Source organism: Oncorhynchus kisutch, linkage group LG1 (genome assembly GCF_002021735.2).
Source record: "Oncorhynchus kisutch isolate 150728-3 linkage group LG1, Okis_V2, whole genome shotgun sequence".
Classification (NCBI taxonomy): Eukaryota; Metazoa; Chordata; class Actinopteri; order Salmoniformes; family Salmonidae; genus Oncorhynchus; species Oncorhynchus kisutch.
In genome coordinates, this window is record NC_034174.2 from 45,025,314 (window position 1) to 45,038,825 (window position 13,512).

Below are 13,512 nucleotides of genomic sequence, written 5' to 3' on the forward strand. Positions count from 1 at the left end.
AAGCATGGGAAACAGTGTTTAAACCCTTTACAATGAAGATGTGTGAAGTTATTTGGATTTTTACGAATTATCTATGAAAGACAGTGTCCTGAAAAAGGGACATTTCTTTTTTTATATAAAAAAAATTCATTGGTAACTGATTAGTATGCTGTTGCAGAGAAAATGTATTTTACAATCTGCAATGTTTTAGTTTCCAACTTTAATTACTGAACAAGTAACTACATTATTACCACCAGCCACCAGTCTAAAAATGGCAGCATTGCGACACTGTGTATAGCTTTGTGAAATGTTAGGTTTCACCTGAGAAAATTACAAACATTTATCCATTAGCTAAAGCAAAGCTATACATGCCCTGGCACCACCGAAAGCCTATCATTGATTTGATGGGTATGCAGCCGCATACACATGTCACAATTTCAGCACCATGGCTATACTTTGTGAGTGGCTGTCTTGATCACCCATTCAAGGGGGGGGTCCTGAGAAACTGCGTTACTCCAGTGGTGACTACATTTTACTTTAAGTGAAAAAAACTATGCTCGAAAGGAAACCTTTAAACGGAATGTGAAAGACCACCAGGGCTGCATTATGTTCTCATTGTGTGGTCTCCCTCTCACTGACTCCAGGTAACTATGGTTACTGTGCTTTACATGCAGTTGGCTCTGAGGGATGTTCTGTTTCAGTTTCTTATCTTAGCAAATAGATGTTTAAACGCTCTGATTGATGACTGTGTTGTTATACTTGAATTCTTACCAAATGTGTAACTATAAAGTATTTTGATGGTAAGCTTAGGCCTCTAGGGGTACCCTTTTAACAAGCTACAACAGTTCTTCAGTAGGTCAGGGGGATGTCTCCTTCCACCAAAATATAATTGTGATCATTATATCTCTATCTCTCCTTCTTCTTCCTCACTATTTTGGAAACAATTACTTCTAGGTGAGAAAGTGAAAGTGAAAATGAATGTGTGTGTGTGTGTGTGTGTGTGTGTGTGTGTGTGTGTGTGTGTGTGTGTGTGTGTGTGTGTGTGTGTGTGTGTGTGTGTGTGTGTGTGTGTGTGTGTGTGTGTGTGTGTGTGTGTGTGTGTGTGTGTGTGTGTGTGTGTGTGTGTGTGTGTGTGTGTGTGTGTGTGTGTGTGTGTGTGTGTGTGTCAGACCTGGGTTCAAATACTATTTATATGTATTTCAATTACTTTCAAAGACATGTATTTATTGTTGTATTTAGACATACCTGTTTTAAGATAAGTAGTTGAATTTTGGAATGTACAGTATTTGGAATTACACCTGGAAAATATTTGAAAATACTTACTAAATACACTGACTCAAATACACCCCCATGCATTTAACACAGATACGTACAATTAGATGTGAAATAAGTATTTGAAAATACATTCAAAATGTAGGCTATTTATAGGATTTGTTTTTTTAAATACTTTCAAATATGTCCAATAGAACACACATACACAGAGAGAAAGGAGAGAGAAACAAAAGGAGAGGGAAGAAAGAGATAGAGGGAGAGACAAGCAAGGGACACTTTTATACCTGAACATAAAATATCTGCTAGAATCTATAAGGGTCCCCAAACCTGGGAACACACTATTACACACCAAAAGCACTTGGCGTTTTCTATTGACACATCGAGTCAGCAAAACCATTGTCTCCAAACAGGTGTCAGTCCTAACACAAGCCAAAAGAAATTCCACAATGAGCTACAGCTGATTGAGGTCTCCTTCACTAGCAAGAGTTATCCCTGATACTGCGTCCTCCCTCCTATCAAATCCTCCTCTACTCTCTTCTCCTAGCCAGCGCTGTATTGACATTAGATACACAAGGCTGTTATGGCAACAAGAACAGAACGAGGGGATATGGGACAGTGCTACCAGCAACAGCCAATCAGGTTTCACCGTTACATATCACATCCCTTCTCTGGAGGGTAGACAGGCAGGGAAAGGAAAGGGTGTGTGTGTGTGTGTGTGTGTGTGTGTGTGTGTGTGTGTGTGTGTGTGTGTGTGTGTGTGTGTGTGTGTGTGTGTGTGTGTGTGTGTACGTGTGTGTACGTGTGTGTGTGCGTGTGTGTGTACGTGTGTGTGTGTGCGTGCGTGCGTGCGTGCGAGAGAGAGAGAGAGAGAGAGAGAGAGAGAGAGAGAGAGAGAGAGAGAGAGAGAGAGACGGTTGGGATAAAGAAAGGGATAGAGGTGAAGGAGAGACAGTGACAGAAGGAGTGAGAGCACAAGAACTCAAATGCATTTTCTCCATTAACCCAACCTGAGTGGATGGTAACAGTTGGTGATACGGCTGGTGATACGGTTGGTAATGCGCGTGTCTATCCTGTGATCAAGGCTCCAGGTGAGGAGATGAAGAGATGAGTTGTGTTCGGTGCTGTAGATGTACTGGTTAATCTGTGTGTTTGTCCAGCTACGCAAAGCTCAGCCCACGGAGGCTTTGTCTTACACAACACAGAGAAGAAGAGAGTAAATAGATGGGGCAGGGAATGAGAGAGAAAGGGAGGGGAATAGAAACAGAGGGGAAACATTTTCAATGTTTTTGGAGAGAGAGGGAGAAAGAGAGAGAGAGAGAGAGAGAGAGAGAGTCAACAAGCTTGGGGATAGAGGTAATGAGAGACTCTAAAAAAGGGGATAGAGAGAGAGGTGACAGCGAAAGAGGAAGACAGGAAGAGATGGGGGGAAAAGAGTAAGAAGGAGAAGACAGAGAGGAGATAGGGAGGGAATGATAGATAAAAGGAGGAGAATAGAAAGAGGAAACGTTCAAAAACGTATGGGAGGAAGAGGAGGATAAGAAGGAAGAGGAGGGTTGATACCTGCTCTATCTCTAAATGCTGCAGTGCAGGGACCTGTCAGAGGGTGAATTAACCATCTGCACGTGCACACATGGACACACACACACACACACACACACACCAAGGTTATTATAGTAAACTAAAATTTGAACTAAAACTAATCATGAAAAAACAACTTAGTAAAATTAAATGAAATAATTCATAAACCTGTTTGGAAAACTAAAACTATACTGAAACTATTATCTTTGACTCCAAAACTAACTCAAATCAAATTTAAATTTAAATAAGACATTCATTATGTTCAGTTTTTTTCTAGTTTGGTTATCATCAGGCCTCTGAATCTGGCGGCTCACATTGAGATTGACTTCATCATTTAAAGGGAGACTCAGCGAGATGACGTTGCCGCGAGCAACACCGCAGATATTGGGCTTGTTTGAGTGGATAAAGCAACCAAAAGTCGAGGAGTGGAGCCGGGGGAGGTGCATTTGCGACAGCCGAAAGTCAGACACTAATGTGGTTTTCCGACAGCAAGGCTCAGATCAACGTGGCAGTGTTGCCAGGATGAAATCAGAAACTGCAGAAACTTGCAGTCAAAACATCACATGGTTTTTGTAAAGTTAAATGCAGTCGACATTTATGCGCAAGTCAGAAAAAATGTCCCCCCCCCAGAATGCAACACACTTTGACGGGCGGTGTCCATCAACTTGACAAAAGTGATCCGCTCAAACGAGCCCATTGAGAGAAGCACAATACAAGACTTTGCTCTTACAAAGTCACACAGAGTATGTGCACAGGTGCGCTTCACGCCGCTACAACGTGGTAGCTATGGGACCAAAACAGCGGAGAACTTTAGCCTCACGCTTCAACACACCTGGTTGTTGTCTGCAGGGAAACCCGACCTTGGTGTTGAACTACCCTTTAAGATTAGGTGTTGTACTATCCCTTTAAGATTGGGTGTTGAACTTCCCCTTTAAGATTTGGTGTTGACCTATCTCTTTAACGTTTGGTGTTGACCATAGAGACAGATAGAGGACTCATATAACCTGTTTTAGCATGGACATTGCCATTGAGGGCTTCCACCCTTTTAAAGTAGTCAACTGGGTGGGGATTCCGATGGCCTTGGAACAATCAGCCAATGATCAGAGCATTGTCTTCTTCTTCAAATTGTGTTGCCTATGGTATGTCAATGGCTTTAAGCTATATCACTGACATCTAGTGGCTACAATAAATAAATGACAAGTTTAGATTCAGGAGTCACAGCACTGCAATGTGTCAGTAAATCGGCAATATTAGCTTCATGCTTTTTTCAAACATAAAATAAGAAGACAAATTACTACTTTAAAATGTAGATTTTGTGCTCTATGGTGTTGACCTGTTTGCTTTAAAATTTGACCTGTCCCATCAAAATTTGGCGTTGAGTTGTCCCTTTTATATTTGTTTTATAAATGTCCCTGTAATATTTGGTGTTGAACTACCCCTTCAAGATTTGGTGTTGACCTCTCCATTATATATTTGTTGTTGTTCTATCCCTGTAATATTTGGTGTTGACCTCTCCATTATATATTTGTTGTTGTTCTATCCCTGTAATATTTGGTGTTGAACTACCCCTTCAAGATTTGGTGTTGACCTCTCCATTATATATTTGTTGTTGTTCTATCCCTGTAATATTTGGTGTTGAACTACCCCTTCAAGATTTGGTGTTGAATTATCCCTTTAAGTGCAAAGGGAGGGTGTCAGTCACAGAAGAGCTGAGATGTTGACTGGCACCTCTCAGCCTGTTACGCCTACATGTAGAACAGGTGCTCATGAATATCAGATGCAGTGTTTTCATGCGTTGGCGTTTCGTATAGGCCTTGGGCATACTTTCTCGCCTCTGTATTCTATCAGGTCTTATATGTAGATGCAGTAAAGGTGGTTTACTGACTGAACTATGTTCAAACTGTCAGAAAACTGAAGACTCGTGTTAGCTCCCCTAACTAATGCACAGGCTTTAGCTCAGAGGGATAACTCAGGCACAAAGGTATGACAATATCGATTTGTGACTTCCTTATTTGTGTCTCTGTTTTTGACCATAACCACAAACCAGGAATCAAACCAAAAATCAAACCCTAACCCTAAGACCATGATGGCGCACAGAGCTAGTTAAATAAAGATGAAATAAAAATGTCATTAATAAAAAGCCTTGGCGTTAACTGTTGTGGTAAAAACAAATCTTCGGGCAAGATTGCTCATTTATGCGAGCATAATTTACCGAACCCCCTCTGCTACACAACTTCACTCTCACGACTCTGCTACACAACTTTAAACACATGTTGAACTCATTTACATTTAAAATCATTGTACTGTATGCTAGAGTCGAGACCATTCTCTCTCTCTCTCTCTTTCTTTCTCGCTCTTTTTCTCCAAGCTAATAACATGTTTGTGTTCCTAGAACACTCTGTTATCTACATATGGTCGTTACTATTTTAGCAACCCATCTCATTGTTTCAACCAGACTGCATTTCTTTTTCTACCTTTAACCTATTTTTGCTCAGTGTTTACAAATACCAATACAGCACATGGAACGTTTGAGTCAAATGTCCACTTCCATAAATCTCTCCATCTCTCCGGTCGTTTCCATGGCTACCTGTGCACATAATGTGTATTTTTATAGTGAGTTTAAATTTTTTATTTTTTTTACCTTTAACCCACTAGAGTCGGATTCCGTGCCCCCGCTGAAATCTAATTAGCATAATACAAAAATCCCCATCAACATCTGTCGGTTTAAACTGGAGATATCTGGGGGCAGAGCCGATGTCGCCCTTCCACATCTGCGGTGAAAGGTGACAGAGCTAGAGCGGTGTTTGTCAGACCATGAGACATCCTGTAAATCGGTCTTCTCACGAAAAGGCCTGTAGTGTCCGATGTATGAACATTTTAAAATCATTTCATGTTAGCTTTGTAGAACCCACTGGAGGCCCAGTGCAGTCAAAAACTTGATTTATTGTATATATTTCCACACTATGAGGTTGGAATAATACTGTGAAATTGAGAACATTATGATAATGCCCTTTTGGTGTAGAAGCTGTTTGAAAAGACCGCCTGCAATTTCAGCCTGTTTTGGTGGGTTGGAGTTGTGGCCTTCCATGGTGACATCACTGTACAGTACATTTGTTAAATAGACCAAAAGGACACAGAGTTACAAACCTCTCTGCCAATAACTGCTAATTTTCAGTTGACCTCTCTCCTCTCAGACCACTGCCAGACAGTCCTACCAAAATTCTTGCTTGAGAAAATGCTCTTTGCTAAGAAGGTACTTAAACCACTACCTTGGAAACAACCACTGCATTCATATAAACCATGTATCATCAGTAGCCTACATAATCTGCTGTATTTGGGCTATACGCAATTCACTACGTATTTATTTGGACAGAGGAGATAAATCTTGGCTATATACTCCAGCATTTTGGATTTTAGATCAAATGTTTTACATGAGGCGGAAGTACAGAACGTCATCTTTTATTTGAGGGTATTTTCATACATATCCGTTTTAGCATTTAGAAATCAATGCACTTTATGTATATAGTCCCCCCCATTTGAAGGTGTCATACGTTTTTGGACAAATTCACTTAAATGTAGTGAAAAGTTTAGTATTTGGTCCCATATTTCTAGCAAAACTTGCTGGATGCATTTGCAGTTTGTTTTGGTTGTGTTTCGTATTATGTTTTTTTCAAATGTATTTAACCTTTATTTAACAAGGCAAGTCAGTTTAAGAAACAAATTCTTATTTACAATGACGGCCTTTCCGGACAAACTTCCCCTTAACCCGGACGACGCTGGGCCAATTGTGCGCTGCCCTACGTTCGTTGTGAACAAATGTTGTGAAACTAGTTTCAGCATCATTTCTGTAACTTTGCCACTCATCATTACTCACCATTCATTCATGATTACCCAGAATCATGGTAGCACCCAGAATAATGTAGATTTGCTCAGAAACATTACATTCTTATTCTAATGACTTGCCTAGTTAAATAAAATGTTTACAAAAATATTAATAATGTAATAAAAAGTGCCTCAAAGTGCCTCATTTCTATTGGGCCCAACATAATCCGAAACACTATTTAGGCCTATAGGTACATTCTTATTCTACTAAACTTTAGGCTACTTATGGAGTCTTAATCAAACATGTATTCCTGTATTGGGGACATGTAACCAGGCCTAGGCCTAAATTGAACCATTTCATGAATCACACCGTGGAGGGCAGAGCAGACAAGCTACAACGCAGACCTGGGACGGAAATATGATAATTATATAGGTTTCCTGGTGCCATTACGGGACTATTCAAGCGATCATCGATTCAATTGTTCAAGAGAAACGATCATGTCTCCTCAAGGATCCACTTTAAATGGGTAATCCCGATTTTGTCCCTCCCTCTTTCTCCCTCCGCCCGCCTCCCCCTCCCGCTCCGTGGCGGCGCTCGCTTCAGACGCTGTATATCTCTTTCGTTTTTCCAGCCACGGAAATCGGTGAACCGATCTTTCTATAGTTCGGAGATTGGTCGCGTTTATCTGTACTTTTTACCGCGGATGGACGTGAACACAGTCACAATTTAGCCTAGACAAAACAAGAAACCTTGCGGAGTGAATCTATTGGGACTGCTGCTGTTCATTCGGACCACCAAGAGGATCCTTCCTCTGCGCGATATTTTCCTCCTATTTGGAGAGGAAGGGTGTTAGTTTTCGAAGTGAAATCTCAACAGTTGGTTTCCATTTGGGACTCATAACGCGTTGGTCTAGTTTGTCACACACTTCACGTCAAGTTACCGATATCTAAAACAAAAGGAAAATCTACAAAGTGCCACGATCAAGCCCGTCTCTGTGCAATGCCACAGTTGTCACATCGGAGCCCAGATGAGGAAAAAACAAAACCGTAGGCTATAGCTTGCACTTCTACAGCACGCATATTTGCGCCGTTCACATAGTGGTAAATCCCATCTCACTGATTTCTTTCCCTATCCCAAAGGCACAATATCAATATAGGCACTGATTTTTGTGTGTATGTGTGGTGTTTTTCGGTGTCAAACTGTACGCCTACTCACTGAAATACCTTTTGCACTACCCAGCTCTGACAGAAGCGGAAGAAGACTGAGATACGGGATAGTGGATTTACCCGCTAGTGCAGTGTGATTGTGTGTGTTGGTGAGCTGAGAGGAGCGCTCACTTAGACCATCTCCCGCCGTCTGGTTGTCATGTAGGCTACCTAACCGCCTGACTGCCCTCCGCATCCGGGTAAGGACTGCTGCCTATACCCTTCTCTTCCAAATTTCATGTTATTTTCCACAGGTGTATGAGTGGAACGAATGAATGGTTTCGTGCGATGCGTGTGTTTTGCACTGGCTTTACCAATGCACCATCCGCCTGTTGTCTGCAGATAACGAGTTCAGTCTTGCTGGGAGAAAATAGTCAAGTTGCAATAAACAACCTCCCCTAGTTTGGTAATAAACACTGATGTTTTATAGGTGGGAACAGCTAATTTCCGTATGGGGGGGGCTACTATTCAGACAGGGAGTCTGTGTCCTTCACCAATGAGTGTTTGTCGCAACAGTTTGTCTCAGGTAGAACATGAATGGTTGGTCATGTCTGGGGAGGCATTTTATGCGCTCGTGGTTTTATCCTATCGTTTTATTTGGAGAATCCGCGTAAATGTCACAGACGGCAATGCGCAACTGTCATCAGGGTCGTCTCTCGTGTGTATTTGATCGTGCTCGCGTGTGCGTGTATTTATCTGTGCGTAGCTTTGTGTCTGCATTATTGGATATGCCGGTTTAGCTTGATCCATTAGTTGTTCCTAGTTCAGATTCTACATGCCAACTGTAGTGAATGGTTGTGTTTTTTTAAAACTCAAACAGAATGTTTAGCTCGAGCTTCGAAAGAGAAGGAGACAACCTTGTTTAATTAACAAGCGCTCGCTCGTTGTGAGAAGTAAATCCTTCTTACATAATTTCCAAGGGATGGGCATCGGCTCTCCTCTCCTTCCTTTTTCTGGGTGTGTCCTCGCGCTATTGCGTTTCTACAGGGGGAGACCCCGCAAAATCTGCTCGTGACTATTTTTCAGATTGTGTGACCTCCAAAGGAGGTCATCTGCGCTGTTATTTTCCTCCGGCAGCGGAGTGTCAGGGACCACGGCTATAATTGCAATATTATTATATTCAGAACATTCAGGTTGATCTCACCCCTTTAAAGCTGGCCTTTATCCCATATACGCACTTTCACCTTCACTCTAGACTAGACTAGGTGTGACTGCTGCAGTAAACTGAAAATGTCTAATCATACTGTAGGCTACACCTTCCCCTCAGGAACAGCCCCAGAAAAACATTACATATTTAACTTATTGACTACTATTTGTTGTGTGTTTTAATGCTGTAACATACAGTACCAGTCAAAATTTTGGACACTGACTAATTCAAGGGTTTTTCTTTATTTTGACTGATTATACCTTGTAGAATGAAAGTGAAGGCATCAAAACTATGAAAAAACACATTGAATCATGTAGTAACCTAAAAAGTGTGAAACAAATCAAAATATATTTTATATTTGAGGTTCTTCAAATAGCCACCCTTTGCCTTGATGACAGCTTTACACACTCTTGGCATTCTCTCACCCATCTTCATGAGGAATGCTTTTCCAACAGCCTTGAAGGAGCTCCCACATATGCTGAGCACTTGTTGGCTGCTTTTCCTTCACTCTGCGGTCCAACTCATCCCAAACCATGTCAATTGGGTGGAGGCCAGGTCATCTGATGCAGCACTCCATCACTCTCCTTCTTAGCCTTACACAGCCTGGAGGTATGTTGGGTCATTGTCCTGTTGATAAACAAATGACTGTCCCACTAAGCGCATACTAGGTGGGATGGTGTATCGCTGCAGAATGCTGTGGTAGATCATCCATTCACCTACTCTGCGTCTCACAAAGACAATGCAGTTGGAACCAAAAGTCAGAATTTGAGATTTATCAGACCAAAGGACAGATTTCCACCAGACGAATGTCCATTGGTCATGTTTCTTGGCCCAAGCAAGTCTCTTCTGTCCTTTAGTAGTGGTTTCTTTGCAGCAATTTGACCATGAAGGTCTGATTCACACAGTCTCCTCTGAAACAGTTGATGTTGAGATGTGTCTATTACTTGAACTTTGAAGCATTTATTTGGGCTTCAATTTCTGAGGCTGGTAACTCTAATGAACTTATCCTCTGCAGCAGAGGTAACTCTGGGTCTTCCTTTCCTGTGGCGGTCCTCATGAGAGCCAGTTTCGTCATAGCGCTTGATGGATTTTGCAACATTGAAATCTTCCGTATTGACTGACCTTCGTGTCTTAAAGTAATGATGGACTGTTGTTTCTCTTTGCTTATTTGAGCTGTTCTTGACATAATATGGACTTGGTCTTTTTCAAATAGGGCTTTCTTTTGTATACCACCCCTACCTTGTCACAACACAACTGATTGGCTCAAATTTATCAAGATAGAAATTCTACAACTTTATCAAGGCGCACCTTTTAGTTGAATGCATTCTGGTTGAGAGAATGCCAGGTGTGTGCAAAGCTGCCATCAAGGCAAAAGGGTGGCTACTTTGAAGAATCTCAAATATAAATTATATTTTTATTTAACACTTTTTAAAAAAACATTTTTTTAGTACTTGATTCCATATGTGTTATTTCATAGTTTCTGGTGTCTTTTCACTTCATTCTATATTGTAGAAAACAGTACAAATAATGAAAAACCACAAGAATGAGTAGGTGTGTCCAAACTTTTGATTGGTTCTCTATGTATAGCATTGTCTGTCACAGGCATTATTATTATTAATATAGTGTGTCTCATTCATCTCTTTGACTGAGGGAATGTTCTGTGTCCTGTCTGTCAACTTGATCAATTCAACTCACAGCCTGATCAATAACACTCACATTATCAATATAGTAAATGACACTGCATGCACGCATAGTGCTGTGTGTCTGTCCTTTCTTTCTGTCCCGTCTGTATGGTGATATGCCGGTTATTTATTATCTTGGACTGTCTGAAAAAGGCAGCAAACATCTCTCTAAGTGTGTTTCGTCCCTCTGATAAAGGGTATCAACCTTTTTATAGCAGAAAGTAATTGCAGGTTTGCTGGTTCAAGACGCACTCTGAACTCCATCGTACTCCAGACAGAACAGCAAATGTTGACGTCAGCTTCACAGTGTGACATTGTCATATAGATTGCGTTCCCCTCCGCAAACGTCGCAGGCATCAACCAATGGTTGCATGCCACGGCGTCGACTGACGTATTGCTATAATATAGTACGTTAGCTGATACGTATAAGATGCCTATCCAGGTGTTGTAAGATCTGGCAGGGGTCAGCAACTTCTGAGCAGAGGATTGTGTCCTCTGTCCTTGTCCCATGATCCCGTGGGACATCCTTTTCTGCCTCGTTAATCCACTAGTCACATGCATGAATGACTGCCCCGGTGACTCCGCCATGCCACTCTCTGGAAGTCACCCTCTGAGTTTTGTCAGCAACACGTGATCATGCAGGTCCCTCAAAGCGAGTTAGTAGGGGCAAGGGGGGTGGTTAGGGATTCACAAAATCTCATCAGTCCCATCATAAAGACATTATGGCTACCGACCCTAATCATTCCCAGCTTCCTACTGGTCCGTCTCTTCTATCTAATCAGCTTCAGCTTCCTTCTTGCTCATCCATCCTTCAAATCTCCACTGTGCCCGAGGGGACTTGTCTGCCAAGGTTGATGGGGGAGGTTGCCCCTTTAAGCTAATATATACACTTGGGACAGTATGTTACTCTTCAGTGTTGGTCCCAGGGGCCCACAAGGATAATAATATATGCCATTTAGAAGACTGGATTGCACTCCCTGTACTGTCATGAATTCCCTGTGGCAATTGAACCCGCAACCTTTGCGTTGGTATCATCAACAGAGGACCACACGGAGGCACATCCTTATTGTCCAGGGTTTGAACACAGACAAAACTCTGTCATACTGCACCTCTTTGTCTAAACTCTGTTGTTGCTATAGGGTTGACAGGCTCTGTGTTACATGTTTTTATTTGTTTTCATTGGGTTTTGTTAGTGTTTTGTTGGTCTGTATTGTGGTGTTTGTTTTGTTAGTGTGTTTTTTTTAGGAGGTGTTTGTTATGCTAGTTGGTGTGTATTGCGGACCTGTAGGCCTGTAGTGTTATTGTGCCGCAATTGTTCCATATATGTGACTACCATCATTAATATTCTAGTACTCACTATGCTGCATCTTCCCAACTAATTGTACATGTTCTATATTTTGTCTTATGCTCTGGGTGGGCTTGGGTGGCCTGCCAGAACTGTGTCCCTCTAGGAAACCTCATCAGTAGAGATTTTAATAGAATGCAATTACCTAGCAACTTCCAACGTCCATTATACTCACTTCTCTTGTTACGTTTTTAATTTAATTTTCTTCATGTAACCAACACCGCTAACCCATTATTGAAGGTTTTTCTACAGGACTGTTTGTTCTGGGCGGTGATGTTTCAATTCCCGATTTGGGTGGGAAGAGGGGACATCTTCCAAAAGGATTGGGCTCATGCAGAGGCTGACCGGTTTATTTTCCCTCGTTCAAATCCCCCGCTCCTCAACCCTCTTCTTATTCCACTCCTCTCTTCAATCCCCATTCCCCCCCCCCCCCCCCCCCATTCCTCCTCATGTTCAGGTTTGAGTGAACAAAGAATTGAGTTAGTCTCAGAGTCACGATTCATAGCAGAGGTTAAGCCCCCAAAACCAAGAGCCCCTTTAGCACCCTATCTCATCTCAGAAAGCCCTTCCACACTGACCTTGACAAACCATTTCTGTATGGACCTTGCTTTGTGCACAGGGGCATTGTCATGCTGAAACCGGAAAGGGTTTGAATGCTGTAGCTTTAAGATTTCCCTTCACTGGAACTAAGGGGCCTAGCCCGAACCATGAAAAACAGCCCCACACCATTATTCCTCCTCCACCAAACTTTACAGGTGGCACAATGCATTGGGGCAGGTAGCGTTCTCCTGGCATCCGCCAAACCCAGATTCCTCCTTTGGACTGCCAGATGGTTAAGCGGGATTAATCACTCCAGAGAACGCGTTGCCACTGCTCCAGAGTCCAATGGAGGCGAGCTTTACACCACTCCAGCCGACGCTTGACATTGTGCATGGTGATCTTAGGCTTGTGTGCGGCTGCTCGGCCGTGGAAACCTGTTTCATGAAGCTCCCGACGAACAGTTCTTGTGCTGACGTTGCTTCCAGAGGCAGTTTAGAACTCGTTCGTGAGTGTTGCAACCGAGGACAGATGATTTTTACATGCCACACGCTTCAGCACTCGGCGGCCCCCTCCTGTGAGCTTCTGTGACCTACCACTTCGCGGCTAAACTGTTGTTGCTCATAGATGCTTCCACTTCACAATAGCAGCACTTACAACTGACCGGGGCAGCTCTAGTAGGGCAGCCATTTTATGAACTGACCTGTTTGAAAGGTGGCATCCTATGGCGGTGCCACGGTGAAAGTCACTGAGCTCTTCAGTTAGGTCATTCTACTGCCAATGTTTGTCTATGGAGATTGCACGGCTGTGTGCTCGATTTTTATACGCGGTCAATAACGGGTGGGACTGTTAATAACCAAATCCACTAATCTGAAGAGTTGTCCACATACTTTATATATAGTATAACTACCAGGCACGCAGAGATGCGTGTCGCCACCTGGGTG

At 42.4% G+C, this 13,512-nt stretch overlaps 1 protein-coding gene across 6 annotated transcripts in view; it reads left to right on the plus strand.

The window, feature by feature from the left end:
* Positions 1-7,243: 7,243 nt before the first annotated feature.
* Positions 7,244-13,512, plus strand: part of LOC109893096 (plasma membrane calcium-transporting ATPase 1-like) — a 133,537-nt gene continuing 127,268 nt past the window's right edge. For 3 of the 6 annotated variants that reach the window (XM_031825514.1, XM_020486169.2, XM_020486185.2), the window contains exons 1-2: positions 7,244-7,752; positions 7,892-8,057. The gene's annotated coding sequence lies outside the window, so the exon portion shown is untranslated. The remainder of the gene's footprint in view (positions 7,753-7,891; positions 8,058-13,512) is intronic. The other 3 variants (XM_020486144.2, XM_020486178.2, XM_020486153.2) reach the window with 2 other exon arrangements.